The sequence below is a fragment of the Amphiura filiformis genome, chromosome 7, assembly GCF_039555335.1.
Source record: "Amphiura filiformis chromosome 7, Afil_fr2py, whole genome shotgun sequence".
Lineage (NCBI taxonomy): Eukaryota > Metazoa > Echinodermata > Ophiuroidea > Amphilepidida > Amphiuridae > Amphiura > Amphiura filiformis.
The window spans coordinates 67595729-67610401 of NC_092634.1; the positions used below are offsets into that span (position 1 = coordinate 67595729).

The following is a 14673-nucleotide window of genomic DNA, read 5'->3' on the forward strand; positions in this document are numbered from 1 at the left end:
TCCGCTGAGTCCTGATGTCTTTGCGCTCCATATACTCATTTTGTCCCTTGCCAAGGACTCGCTGGTCGAATATCCTTAATTATAATCTGCAAGTGCTTATTTTTTGATGTTTTAAAACTATTGTGTTATTGTATGTGTATACTTGTCTCGTGTATAATAAAACTTGCTGATGAAATTAAAATTGTATCTTTCTTCAGCACGTATCATGTTGTTGGTTGGGGAATACCATTGATTATGTCATTGTTACCATTTATCGGGGACCACTATGGACCAGCAGGATTGTGGTGGTGAGTAGCTTTCAGAAGCGGTATCCTCATCAATGTGCACTATGGAATGCGTTTCAATTAGAGAATAGACGATAGGAATTTTTGTTTTTACTATCCTCTACCGTGTGATAGACGACAGGCAGGTTCAATATATTTTGAGTAGTGGATGCCGGCGCAACCGGTATCCACTACTCATTCTTAGTCAGTTAAATATTATTTTAATTACTGTAAATTATTTTTGTAAGCAAAAATAAAGTTACCGTAATAAAAACTGCCCTTATTATAAAATGAACGAAACTTCATTACAACTTACACGTATTATGTTGCGCGTACTGCTGTCGCGTTCGCGTATCAGGGCAAAGGCCCGCCGTGATTGCCGACCACCTGCGCACAGTTATTTGATGTCAGAAGGATATTCCTAGTATTCAGAATGCAATTTGATGTGTCTCACAAAAATATTGTGCAAAGGTGGGTCACCGAGCCGTTGAGGGGATTTTTTATGCATTAGCGTCAATACCGTAAAACCCCGTCTACAAGCATATATAGTGTTTTTTTTATAAAAGCTTAATTAATTCGAAGCAAGCGTTAATATACCAATACAATAGATCGGTCTTAAAATAATACTTGTTTGTATATGCTTGGATCAGTAATTTATTTGCTCAAACTCCATAATGGCGACTGGATTAATGTAGCTTTCATCAGGAGCACACTATATGCTTGTAGACGGGGTTTTACGGTACGTCTTGAATGTTTGTATGCGTATGTGTTTGGAGGGGGGGGGGGCATCATCCTTAAGTGGCTGAAAATAATTTAAAATTGGTCATGTTACCGAGATTGATGCCCATGTTTTGATGTACTATACGGCATTATCAATTACAGCTGGATAACAGATGAGTTTATGGATGGAACAGAGTGGCGGTTTTCAATGTAAGTTATGATCAACTTTAAAAAAAATATAATACCACCTAAGACCTAGTGACAAACGTTCTTTGAAACGGACCATATTTCTGCAAATCTTATGACTTCGAGCTTGCTGATTTTCAGTGTTCCACATCTATCAACAAACGAATTGGTTAATGCTTTTATTTTCAATGTTGACTATTTTACATTTTAAACTAATTATTTAACTGAAACCTAGGTAAAAAGTTTTCATGACCGAACTACAGCAATATTGAAAAAAACATTTTTCGTCACATACACGACCAGAATTGGTAGTTTTTTGTTAACTTCACTTTTCTGATTTTGGTTATTTTACCTAAATTTGTCCAATCCACAACAACTATGCAAACTAGATTGTACTCACCATTCCCAGCAAACACAAAACGTTCTCGACATCATTCGCAAAAGGTTATAAAAGGTTGTCAGAAAACGTTTAAATGTCGGGTTATATAAAAAGGTGCATTAATGGTATAAAACGTTTTCATAACATTAAATAACATTTGTTGGTAATTTACTGCCCAGCAAACACAAATGTTTTACAGAAAACATTCATATGTCGGGTTATTTAAAGGGTATAAAAACGTTTTAATAATATTCCAAAAACATTTTTGAAAACTTGGTACAAATCATTCTAAACAGAATGTTATTTTGGGCTTGAAAAAATATTTTGCAATAAATGTTTGCCCAAAATATTTACAATAACGTTTTTAAAATGTTCACGACCTTTATATAACCCGACATTTAAATGTTATTAAAACGTTTTGTAAAAAATAGTTTAAGAACATTTCTGTGTTTGATGGGTGCAAATATATTTAACATAATGTTATTTAAGTGTTGACAAAATATTTGGCCAAAAGTGTTTGCAAAAATAGTGTACAATGACATTTCGAAAACATTAAAAAAATATTGTAATTTGTGTAGTGGTTTTTCATACAAAACTTGTTGAAACGATTTCATGACCTTTATAAAACCCTACATTTTAATGTTATTAAAACGTTTTTACATAAACCAAAACCCAAAATATAACTTTTATAAAACGTTTTTGTGTTTGCTGGGTTAACATCCCAAGGTATGATATTTTCCATCATATACCATATGAATATGTATCCAATGAAAGACAAACTAGACAAAATATCAATATTGAAAGCATTATGAGATATCCGATAAAAAATTTTTTTTTTTGTTCAAAATGAAATTTGTGGTCAAAAATGAGTTTTGGTCATTTTAGATCAAAAATATGATTCTTGGTCAAAAAAATTAGATGTTTAGTCAAACTCAGGGTTCGTGTTTTTAAAACTCCCGCCACATCACAATAAGGCTATTGAACAGTGTAGTGGTTGCATGAGGTTCACTCGAGCATATCAATATAGCAGTCCCTTGCCTTTGTTGATAAACATTGAGGTTACCTCATCTAGAGTTGAGCTAACAGACCGCGTACAAGCAGTCAAAGTCTCAGCATCACTCGATAATGAGGACCAATTGTTCCATGAAATGCGATAGGTAAAACTGCTAGGCACCTACCTCGTATTTTTACGGTCTATCGCGTTATCGCGATGGCACGCAACGCTGGCGTGATTGTCAAGCACGGCGGCACGAACCAACAACCGGCCCTCATGAATATGTGAAAATTCACAGCATACAATGCACGGGGACTTTGATTGTTGATACATGGTCTGTAGTACAGACTTGACATTTAATATGGAATATTTTTTCGCAAAATTCCAAGACTGGTCTGGAAGGGGTCTGCATAAACCGCACCGGGTAAATATCGATTGGGGTGTGTCGGGAGATGGTGTAAAGTAATTGTTTGACAGAAAATGTGCTTTCCATTAGTTTACATAATGGCGCTCATAATGTACTGAATTAGCCAAAATGGCGGATTTAAGGATACTAAATTTGATTTTTGTCGGGTTAAAATATCTGAATTTGAGGAACATTATTCTGATATTATCAAATTTATTGAGGTTTGAGGTGATATTTACTGAACCTAAATACAATAAGTGTTCGTCAGACCTGAAATGTACTTGTAATCTACCAGTTTTGAAAGTGGGAGGAGCTTTTAAAAATATGGCTCCGAAAAGTGTTACGCACTCAGAAATTTTGAATGGCCACCTGGGGCCAAATGTTATAAATTTACTGTACAAAAAGAAACAGCGTGAGTTCATTGGACAACCAAGAATCCTCGCAGTTGTTTTGTACTGTAAGTTTATAACATTTGACCTCAGGGGGCCATTCAAACTTTCTGAGTACGTAAAACTTTTATGAGCCGTATTTTAAGCTCCTCCCATGTTCAAATAATTGGTACATTGCAAGTGTATTTCAGCTGTGATGAATGCCAATTGCTGACGAAGTTTACGAAATACCACTTCAAACCCCTATAAATTTGATAATAACAGAACAATGTTGCATAAAGTCCAAAATTGTGTCCCCCACAAAGCTCAAATTCAGCCTCCCTAAATCCGCCATTTTAGGCAAATTCGCTACATTATGAGCACCATGATGTAAACTCATGGAAAGTACATTTTCTATCAAATAATTATTTTACACCGTCTCCCGACACACCCCAAGTAAATTTAGCCCGTGCGGTTTATGCAGACCCCTTCCAGTCCAGTCTTGGAATTTTGCGAAAAAATATTCCATATTAAATGTCAAGTCTGTAGTATGGGGTGAACCAAATTATAACCTTAATGCTTTTTTTTTTTTTGCAGCTGGTATGGGCCACTATTCGTCTTGACGTTTTTAATGTTGATATGCTACGTATACATATTGTTCACATTGAAAAAGACGGTAAGAAAAACACCGATGCAATTTTTTTCTTCATTATAATTCGCCGAAGTAATGAAACATGATTAATTACGATAGCTATAGCTTAAAACAAGTTTTAAATATATTGCATTGCACTAGTACGTTCATGATGTACCTCTGCATTGAATCATAGATGTCAAAGAGTGGAGATATATACTCATATCATACTGATCACTCGCACCTGTAAGATTAGTATCTTTGAAAAGAGTGGCATTGTATTCATTCTATAGGTGATGAGTGCAACCTGCTTGTAGTGCAGGGCGATATATTCATGAATTGTTTTAATCTATTGCTATGGTATTAATCCTGTTACATCATCACTTCTACGGCGAATAGTACTTATGATCATACATTCTAATTTTGTGCTATTCATTATTCATCTTTTTAAATAGAATCTCTACTCATTTATTTTTGCTGTGATATACTTTTCATTTTGATTAGGTGACAAGTAACTATTTAATTTGACAAGATCTCCAACTCATTATATGACAATATCAGCCATTTCTTTTTGACAAGATTCTATTATGCTCCCCTCTGAGAAGAAAAACTGCTCAAAAGGTCATTTTGATAAGAATCTGTAATCTGTATTTAAAATAAATGTTGACATTTATATAGCGCCTTTCACATGTATCAAAGCGCTTTACATTTATTCCGCTGTCATTAGAATATGTCAGCTGCCATACAATGCCCAAGGCATGCTCATACCTTTGGGCGGCGCTCAATGGACATTATTCCTAACAGCTTCTCATTTTGCCCCTGAGTAGAGAGAGGCAAGTGAGGTAAAGCGCCTTGCCTAAGTGCACAACACGATGGCACCGCCGGGGCTCGAACTCGCAACCTTCCGATTGCGATGTAGAGCCTGTACCGCTGTGCCACCGTGCCCACCGTATACCCAAGCGAGACTGACTACACAATAGTGTTTGTTGTGTTACATTCAATTAGGTTTGGCGAATGGCCTCGGTAAACGCACATGACCTGTTATTGTGATGAGTCGTTTTGAAGAGAATTCTTGTTATCTTGTTCTCCATCTGAATAAATTCCCTTGTCAAATTTAACAACTTTCTATTCCAAAATGAGTAGATCATTTAAGAGTGTTTTATCCGTAAATGCGCAACGCAACAACTACAACACCAGATATGTTTGTGCAAAATAAGCACGTCCGGGATTCTATAAGTTCATAAGGGATGAAAAAAAACCCTGTTCAATGGGCCCAACCGATCCAGAATTTGCGTGTTGAAGAATGTGTTTTTAAATTTTCTAAAATCATGCAAAATCTGTCATTTTGGGGCCAAAATTTGTTAACTTTGGCTGAAAATGTATAGAAATTATGTTTGCAAAAAATCGTCAGATTCTATTTTTTTTTTTTTTTTTGGGTGAAATTTTAGGGTAATTTTAGCCTTCAGAAAGGTCCGTCCGCCCGTGGAAAGGGTTTGTTTGTCTCCTAATGGTCTGGTTTTTTAGCTGTATGGGGGAGCTGGCTAATATTTAACCAAAACTGCAATTAAAGCACTTCAGGCTTCACATGGCATTACGGTAAACCACTAGACTTCTCCGTAGTCCACTTGCCAATTGTGCACTACTCTGGCTATTACATTTAAGCTTAAAACTCTGATTTAATTAATGAGTGCACAATTGATAGATTTTCACAACTGATCTTTTCAGTCACCGTACGCCCTCTGTTTGTTAGCTTCCCAAGTGGACTACTGACTTTGCCTTGAGAGTTATGCCAATTTCTGGCCTAACTAAAATTGGGCATGATGTAATGCATCTTTAAAAATGAATCTGGCTTGTGATTGGTCGCCCAGATCTCGTTATTGTTTAAATCCCGACGCGTACTGGTACCATTATAACTATACATGGTACACAACTATCTAGGGAATGCGGCGCTTTTGTGCTGGTGGATGAACGTATGCATCTAGCGCGTATTGTACCACCATGCTTAGTCTTGTGGTTAGATTTTATTGATAAACAAGTATGATTGACAGTATGTGAGTCCTGGGGTAAAGTTCTGCTTAAAAGTGAAAGTCCATAGTCGGTTTTTCGGATAATAAACTGGCAGATTCTAAAATTAGAATTGTTCAGTATTGAAGTGTCATTATAATTATGCCATTATGATATGTTGCATTCAATAATATAAGCCTACGTAGGGCCTATACTTTACTTTTACTGTCACAAATATAATTATATAGCCTAAAACTTTCATAACCATTTTATACTAGTATTTTGATGTACTAAATATCAGTATAATTTCGAGTTCAACTGAGTGCGTTCATCATGATTAATAACATTTTTATTTATCAAAAATCGACTATGGCATAGTCTAGTAAACCACTGGACATTACTCATGTAAAGAGTAGACGAGAAAAATTGAGAGATTCGCTTTGTCGCAAATCGCACACGCTAAGGGTTTTTAAAAAAAGAAATTCACACCAAATCTTTGGGCGTTTCGCGCACATTTTGAACAAACTGACCATTTCTGTAGCCATTAATTTTTGTGTTTCAAAATTGCACATTTTCGCAAAATTTTGCACATATTTGCCCAGAAATTTACGTAAATGACCCCCAATTTTTAGCGTTCCCACACTGAAAGACTCCATTTTATTGGGCCCCCAACTGAATAACCCATTTTTGCGACAAATAATCCCACCGATAGACCCCTTAATAGTGTCGTACTCTGGTAGCATGGGTAGGCACAGGTACGTCACTTTAATATTCGACTGCTCCCGGGCTTCACTCAAACTCTTCCATTACGTTTCACTAAATGATCAAAAATTGAATTCCATCCTGAGGTTGGTATCTGTCAATGAGTTGACCAGATCACAAGGATGTCATTATAGCTCGAGGCTGTATTATATAACACAAATGGGTCAATGAGTTACATAAAAATAACCTTGTGTGGTATTTCCAAGGAAGTGAGTTTTGCCTGAAGCTATTTGTGGTTAAATGTTGATCCCTCACCACAAGAGTTATTACCGTCGATTTGCTTGAAAAAGGAAGTGAGACATGATCAAATCCCTCCAGGTAACAAAACGTAATGTCATTTCTGATAAAAGTCCGATGTTTGAATTCATTAATATGCATGATATTCGCTTGTAATTCATCCTTATATCAGATTGGTATTTACCAGGGAACTCAAGAACCACAGCCACAACATGCTGAGCGAGAGAGGAGACTAATAAAGGAGGAAATACGACCACTTCTTGCTTATCCTTGTATCTATATTGTTATTCTTATATTTCCGCTAATCGCCAGGTTCGTATCTCAGGGTGTACCAAAATGATTGGTATCCAATATCCAATGAGCATGACCAAGACTGCCACATCAAAATGAAGTATAACATCCGCCTTATTTGTAGATTTATGTTATAAAATATAATTTGTAGTCATTTCAAGATGATCTTCAGTTGAATGTGGAAGAATTAGCAGCTACAAGTGTTTCATTAGACGTAAAAGCGGATGGCTACCAAGCGCTCTTGTTAATCGACATGAAAAATGTTCATCGTAGGGTGATTAATAAATCCTTATTATTGATTTGTTTCATGTCAGTGTATACATATGACCCAAGTCAACTAAATTTTCTTTATTACACATAGAATTCAAAATGCCGTAGCTCCTGATTATCCCGTATTTGCATTAGTGTTACTTCTTGCTGGTACATCTCCATTGTGGGGCGCTATAAATGCTATAGTGTATGGCTTGGATAGAACTACCAGGAGACAACTCAACAGAAGAAGCATTAAGGTGAGGGCCACCGTTCTGAAACAAATATTAGGAAGTTTTCGATTTCCAGGACGGATGGTTTTGCGACGGTTAAACACTAAACGTTGTCGTTGTCGCCACGACGGTTGCCACCCAGTGGGCACGTCAGCAAAATGACGTCGATACAACGTCGGAACGTTGTATAATGGTTATGTATGAATTTTTTTTGATGTAAATTGGTTGGTTCAACGTTATTGTACGATCGTAAGTTATTACAACGTTATGGTGGTACTACACCCCTTGATAAATTTGTGACAAATTTTCAGTGCATTTTTCTCAAAAATAATAACACACTGGTAAAAACAATTATGTATATTATAGGGGCAAGGGATCCAGTTACTGCACTGGAATTTCAGTGACTCAAGACAAGCGGTACGTTTATATTTATGACAAGATATGAGGTACCACCAGAATGTACCTCAATTCTTAACATTATAATGAACCACTTGTCTTGAATCACTGAAATGTCAGTGAAGTAATTGAATTCCTTGCCCATATATTATACATAACTTTTGTTACCAGTGTATAGTTATTTTTTGAGAAAAATTTCAAATTAGTCACACAATTTATCAGGGGTGTAGTACCACCTTAAACCAACCAAAGTTTGCCCACGGTCATAAAATTATGTTATTAAAACGTTAAACAAACCAATTGACGTCAAAAACACTTGCAATTATACAACCATTATACAACGATCCGACGTTGTGTTGACGTCATTATCGGTACCCTGATAGGTACATATGGCTCTCTCTATCATACCCTGAACACTTGCATAATGCTAATGTAATTATTATGCTTGATATAATTTATCACATCACCAGGGTGTGATGTTAAGAGTCATTGGTACCTAACCAAATTCGAAGTGGTGCCTATAACAACAGAATAATTTTGTTTTTAATCAGAGAGTCAAAGTGTGTGTAAAAATAGAATTTGTGACCAAGTTATCTCTTGTCGCTGGTCTCCGATCCATTGCTTTGCTTTTTTATCTTAATTTCGGCCAGGAATTTCGGATGAAATGTAAATCTCCCTTTGGCTCGGTTTTGTCATAATTTCAACCCTTAGCCTTATAAAAATTGAATTTTTCGCTCGCTTTTATCCCGATAAAGTCATTTTAGTAGTGAGTCAACGGGACGGATTAGAAGTTACTTTTGAAAGTATACCAAACATGTCACATCACTACGGTCTACACCAGAATTAATTCTTTTGATTCATAATTATTTTGTTTTTCCAGAAAGCATTCAACAGAAAGAGAGAACATTCTACTAGCGTCATCCAAGAATACAATGATCCTACACAGAAACCAGTAGCCAGTGTAAACATGGGTTATGAATCAAATGATGATACAGATGTAGCAGCTCATGAGCAGCAAATCTGATTTCATACATTATTATGTTTTGATGGATCCAAGTGTGTGAAAATATTGGATCCAAAACATAATAATGATAAAATTTGATGCGTTACGCCCAATATTTATGGGTCTCGCTATGAGTTGTAAAATATACTGCGCCAATAAAGTATCCTTACACTTGGAAAAATAATCATAATTTCAAAACTGAACAATATCGGGGTAAATTTGTTGTTTTTAATAGATGAACTATCTTATCCTGCACATTATGACACCACATTGAATTCAATGTGACCTCAAGAAGTAAAGTTACAGGCAATTGAATAGACGAAGGTCCAGTTTTGAAAGTGACAAACTGGCCTATACATGTATAAGGCGCAAAAAGATTCCAACAAGCGCAACAAAGACACAACACCCTTTCTTCAATGAAGCGTTATTTAAAGCAGTTTTTATTTCAGTTTTTACTTCTCTGTACTTTCCATAACTTTCATTTTATTTGCCAGTTCTTTTGTTTCCGTTTCCTTTTGTTCCTATATAAAGCCAAACGCATAAATTAGCCATTCACCACTCTAAAACCAGATGTCTAGTCTGTGGAGTTTTGATTTGGCCAATTTGTCACTTTTAAAACTGTACCTTCGTCCAATCAAATGCTTAGTAACTTTGCTTCTTTAAGTCACGTTGGATTCAATGTGGTGTCATAATGTAAAGGATTAGATTGTGCATCTATTAAAAAAACAAATTTACCCCAAGTTTCTTCAGTTTTTGTAAATTGTGATTATTTTTCCAAGTGTAAGGATACTTTATTGGAGCAGTATATAATGGACGAGACGTATATTTTAAACTCATAGCTCGACCAATAAAATAATATGGGCTCAACCTAATTAATCGGTTTAACTACCATAGCAAATAGATGAATACAATTTTAAATATATTGTCCTATACTACAACGTTAACACGGTACCTATGCATTGAACTATAGATTTCAAAGAAAAGGATAAAGACCTGAATCGTAATTCTATAGATTATTGATATCATGCTGATCACTCGCACCTGTAAGATTAGTATCCTTGAAAAGAGTGGTTTTGTATTCAATCTATGATTGCCGGCAGACACAGGTGATGATGAGTGCAACCTGATTGTATTGCAGGGCGATATATTCCAAAATTGTATTCATCTATTACTATGGTAGTTAATCCGATTGTTACGTCACTTCTACGGCGAATTCAAAGCCAAATTAAGGAATGCTCAAAATGTCCTTCATTGCTTTATTAGTTGATAGCACATTATTGGCTATGCAAACTGGTTAACACGTTTAGCTCTTTTTGAAGCACAACAATGACCAACAGACATAGAGCCTACAAACTCTCTTCATATTGAATAACTGCCAAGAGCAGACTAAATTGCTTTCACCTTTTATACTCACAAAAACCCACAATCTATTCATAGACTATTCTCTCGCGTTCGCTTTATTTTAGCAATGGTGTTTTCCAACTAACATTAGGCAATGCACTGAACATTCTGGTAAAGTGGGGATTTCCCAAGGTTATTAATACACCTTGACTAAATTGAGTATGTCATAAGACACAAACTCTTACCTGATTACTTGAAAGGGGTTTCCCCTTTTTCATATCTCTCATGAAATAGCTTTAATTTATAAACACATTTGAATGATCAACTTAAATTCTTCATGGTACATCACAATATTGTGAACCTTCAAATACATTATATAAATTAAGGAAGCGCAAATACATTATATAAATTAAGGAAGCGCAGATATTGAATTAATGTAGCACTGTACACACTGGTAACAAATGTTATGTATATTATAGGGGCAAGGAATCCAATTACTTAACTGAAATTTCAGTGATTCAAGACAATTGGTTGAATATCAGAAATGAGGAACATTGTATTTATTTATTCATTATTATCGGTATTTTATTGTTCATATATCGTGGCCAAACGGCCAAATTACATGTAAAATTACAATATAAATATACATACATATAAACATTAAAAATATTAAACACTTTAAGAACTTTTAAAAGACATCAAAAATTGCATTAATAGGGAAAAAAGTATTACAACATGAAAGCACCATATTGCACACAAATATTAATTTAACCAAAATACTATTGCACTATGAAAAACATCAAAATATACTTAAATTCAAAACATGTCAAAAATATTATAACAGTTGCGCCAGACTATAAAAAGCAATCATGGCAATGAAAAACAATCCCAAGAGGAGATTACTGATTTAAAAGATTAACAAAATATGGGATAGGGCTCAGCCGAAAGCGCTCAGTCCTGGCACGGAATTGGGAAAAATTGTGGGAGTTGCGCAAATTGCGACCATGACTCTTATAGGGATTAATGAATGTGTTCGTTCATTTTTAGGCAGCTCTTCAGCAAACCTACGACAGCGCACCACCCTCCTATCAGACAGGGAGTCAAGTTTACAACTAACCAGGGCATCATGATATGAACTGTAATCTCCTCCCAGGATTGTTCTACAGGCTCTCTTTGGATAGACTCGAGTTCTTTGGATTGTTTAACAGAAATACTGGAATGCCACACAACACTGGCGTACTCAAGAATCGGTCTTACATAACCACTGTAAACGACACTCAGCTCTTCACTATCAAAGCCAAACCTCTTGAGGGACCTTAGCATAAACAACCTCTTATTGGCTTTTTTAAGCATGTTATTAACCTGTATGTCCCACTTGAGGTTGTTCTGAAGATAAATGCCAAGGACCTTTAATAGCCTCCGTGACGTATGACAGTGGTTCTGTACCGATTCTCAAGTCGCCAGCCTGGGGTTTGTTTTTACTAAAGCAAACCTGGAGGGCCTGACATTTGGAGGGATTTAAGTTGAGCAAATTATCCTTGGACCACTCGGTAAACTGATCAAGATCCGATTGTAAAAAGCTGGAGGGTTGTGATCCATTTACATTCTCTGCAAATGTCAGATCGTCCACATACAAGGTGTCCCATAAAAAGGTTACATGTAGAAAATGGACCGCATTTTGTGATGGTACAATACAACAACATCATTTTTTCAGATATTATTTATTCATCCTTCTTGTAACTGTTTTCAAAGTTTCAAATCCGTATCTTAACCGCAACTTAACTTATGAGCGCAAGATGACAGGGGTGTCAAGAGTGGCTAACCATCAAAATATCGCATAACGAATGTTGAACACAAGCACACCTTTGTTTTCAGATTTATTTCTTTATTACCTTTTATGTTTCTCATATTTTTCATTTTGAACTTATTGCACAAAAGAAACATATTGAAAAATTAAATACTGAAAATAAATCAGCTTTAGAGCTTCTTGACTCTTGCTGGTGGTCGTTAGAAAAGAACACGTTTTTGGTGAAAGCAGTTCTGCACGCTGTATCTCCCGTCATCGCGTCATCAACATAGTGAAATGAATATCAATCTTTTGCATTCAGGCCTTGTTTTGATTTTGTTGACTTGAAATCGCTACTGTTTGTTGTTATATTGCTGAACTCTTGAAATAAAACTGAACAAGTTTTATTCATTGTTTATCAGAATAAAATACTGCATCTGCCATGCTATGGCGGGGCCTACTGAATTGTCCCGCCAAATGCACGGTGGCTGTAACGGTGGTATGGTATGTCACGTAAAGAGCTTGCTCAGGAATGCGTGGAATGCGGGCTAAGTACGTAAGTTGTGAACTTGACATTCACAGGGGTACTAGTAGAGGGTACATATATTATGTCATGAAAAGGATATTTGTTAACATTAACATTATTTTCATAAAATCTACATGTAACCGTTTTTTGGGACACCCGGTATTTCCAACAACTAGAAGTGGAATTTTGAGCAGCATCATTTATGAGAATTTGAAAACCAATGGGCCGAGTTTCGTGCCCTGAGGGACTCCTCCATGCAAACTGGTTAGCACGTTTAGCTCTTTTTGAAGCACAACAATGACCAACAGACATAGAGCCTCTCTTCATATTGAATAACTGCCAAGAGCAGACTAAATTGCTTCCACCTTTTATACTCACAAAAACCACAATCTATTCATAGACTATTCTCTCGCATTCGCCTTATTTTAGCAATGGTGTTTTCCAACTAACATTAGGCAATGCACTGAACATTCTGGTATAGTGGGGATTTCCCAAGGTTATTAATACACCTTGACTGAATTGAGTATGTCATAAGACACAAACTCTTACCTGATTACTTGAAAGGGGTTTCCCCTTTTTCATATCTCTCATGAAATAGCTTTAATTTATAAACACATTTGAATGATCAAATTAAATTCCTCATGGTACATCACAATATTGTGAACCTTCAAAATACATTAACACTTGTCGCATCGCCTGTGTAATCTCCAACCTTTAGGTAATCAATGAAATTTCATGACTTTCTAAGTAAGTTACTAAAACAACAAAGGCATATAATTATGACAATGCCTTTAACGTAGCAGCTCTTAACCTACTCTACTGTCTGTAGCTAATAGGCCAGTCACATTAAAATATCACCGACCACTCATTGCAATATGCGTCCCAGAAGCTCTCAAAAGCTCAAATGTCCCCGAAGATCCAAGCAGTGAAACAGTTCCCAATTTGCACAAATCCAAAATAATGACTGCTTATGCAGGGGTGAAATTTCAAATTTGGTAAAATCTTGTTAAAAACCATACCAATGTATTTTTTGGGCGTCATGAAGATTCAGAAAAGTATAGTTTGACTTATCTCCGATGTACATTTCTTGAGTTATAGGGAAATGTCAAAATCTGGATTTCAGAGAACAGAATTGAAAAATTCCATGATTTTGATAGAAATGGCCTCATGTTGTTCCGCTTGCTAAAACGGATAAAAAAGTACAGTTTGCCATATCTCAGGTGGACTCATAGCAAGAAGAGCAAATATTGGGGCTGAAGACGTCCAAGAGACCACTGGATGAAAGCTTCCTCTCGGTAAGCAATTTCAAGTTTGTGAGAACTATGAAAAGTTAAACAAGATCAAATTCCATTGAGCCATGTTGACCTTGACCTATTTTGTGATGTTACCTCACGGTTGTTTGATGGGATCATTTATTAGTTTTACAAACAAAATATCATGTACAACCAAATTTTAGGCTTAAACAGCTAAAAATGATATCATGCTAATGTATACAGATGCTTTTGAGTCATTCTCAACTTTATTTTTCCCTCTTTTACAAAGGTTTTTAGGATATAAAATGCATCTATTAATGACAAAATTGGTGGCGCTATTTAGTTACTGGAAATCACTCTTTCAAGCTTGTAAACCAAATAAATCCTTTTATTGTTTGTTAAAATATGGTTATAAAATATCCTTGTTGTTGTTTGTTTCACCTATTCCAGCTGTTTTAATGCCAGTATTAATCACCTAACCCTTGCAAATAAAGAAATATGATTTAGGATAAATAGTGCCATCTATAGTTTGCATTTAGTTAATAATAAAGCCAATTCTATATACATCAAACAACCGTGACCTATGTAACAAAACATCCAAAACATTGCAGCCTTTCTCATTTTGATTAATATTTGCCAAAGGAA

General features: G+C 35.7%; 1 long non-coding RNA gene across 1 annotated transcript; it reads left to right on the forward strand.

The window, feature by feature from the left end:
• The first annotated feature begins 202 nt into the window (after positions 1-202).
• LOC140157527 (uncharacterized) lies at positions 203-3992 on the forward strand. The gene is made up of 3 exons (XR_011859698.1): positions 203-287; positions 1146-1193; positions 3914-3992. It is a non-coding gene; the product is annotated as an uncharacterized lncRNA (long non-coding RNA).
• Positions 3993-14673: the final 10681 nt, after the last annotated feature.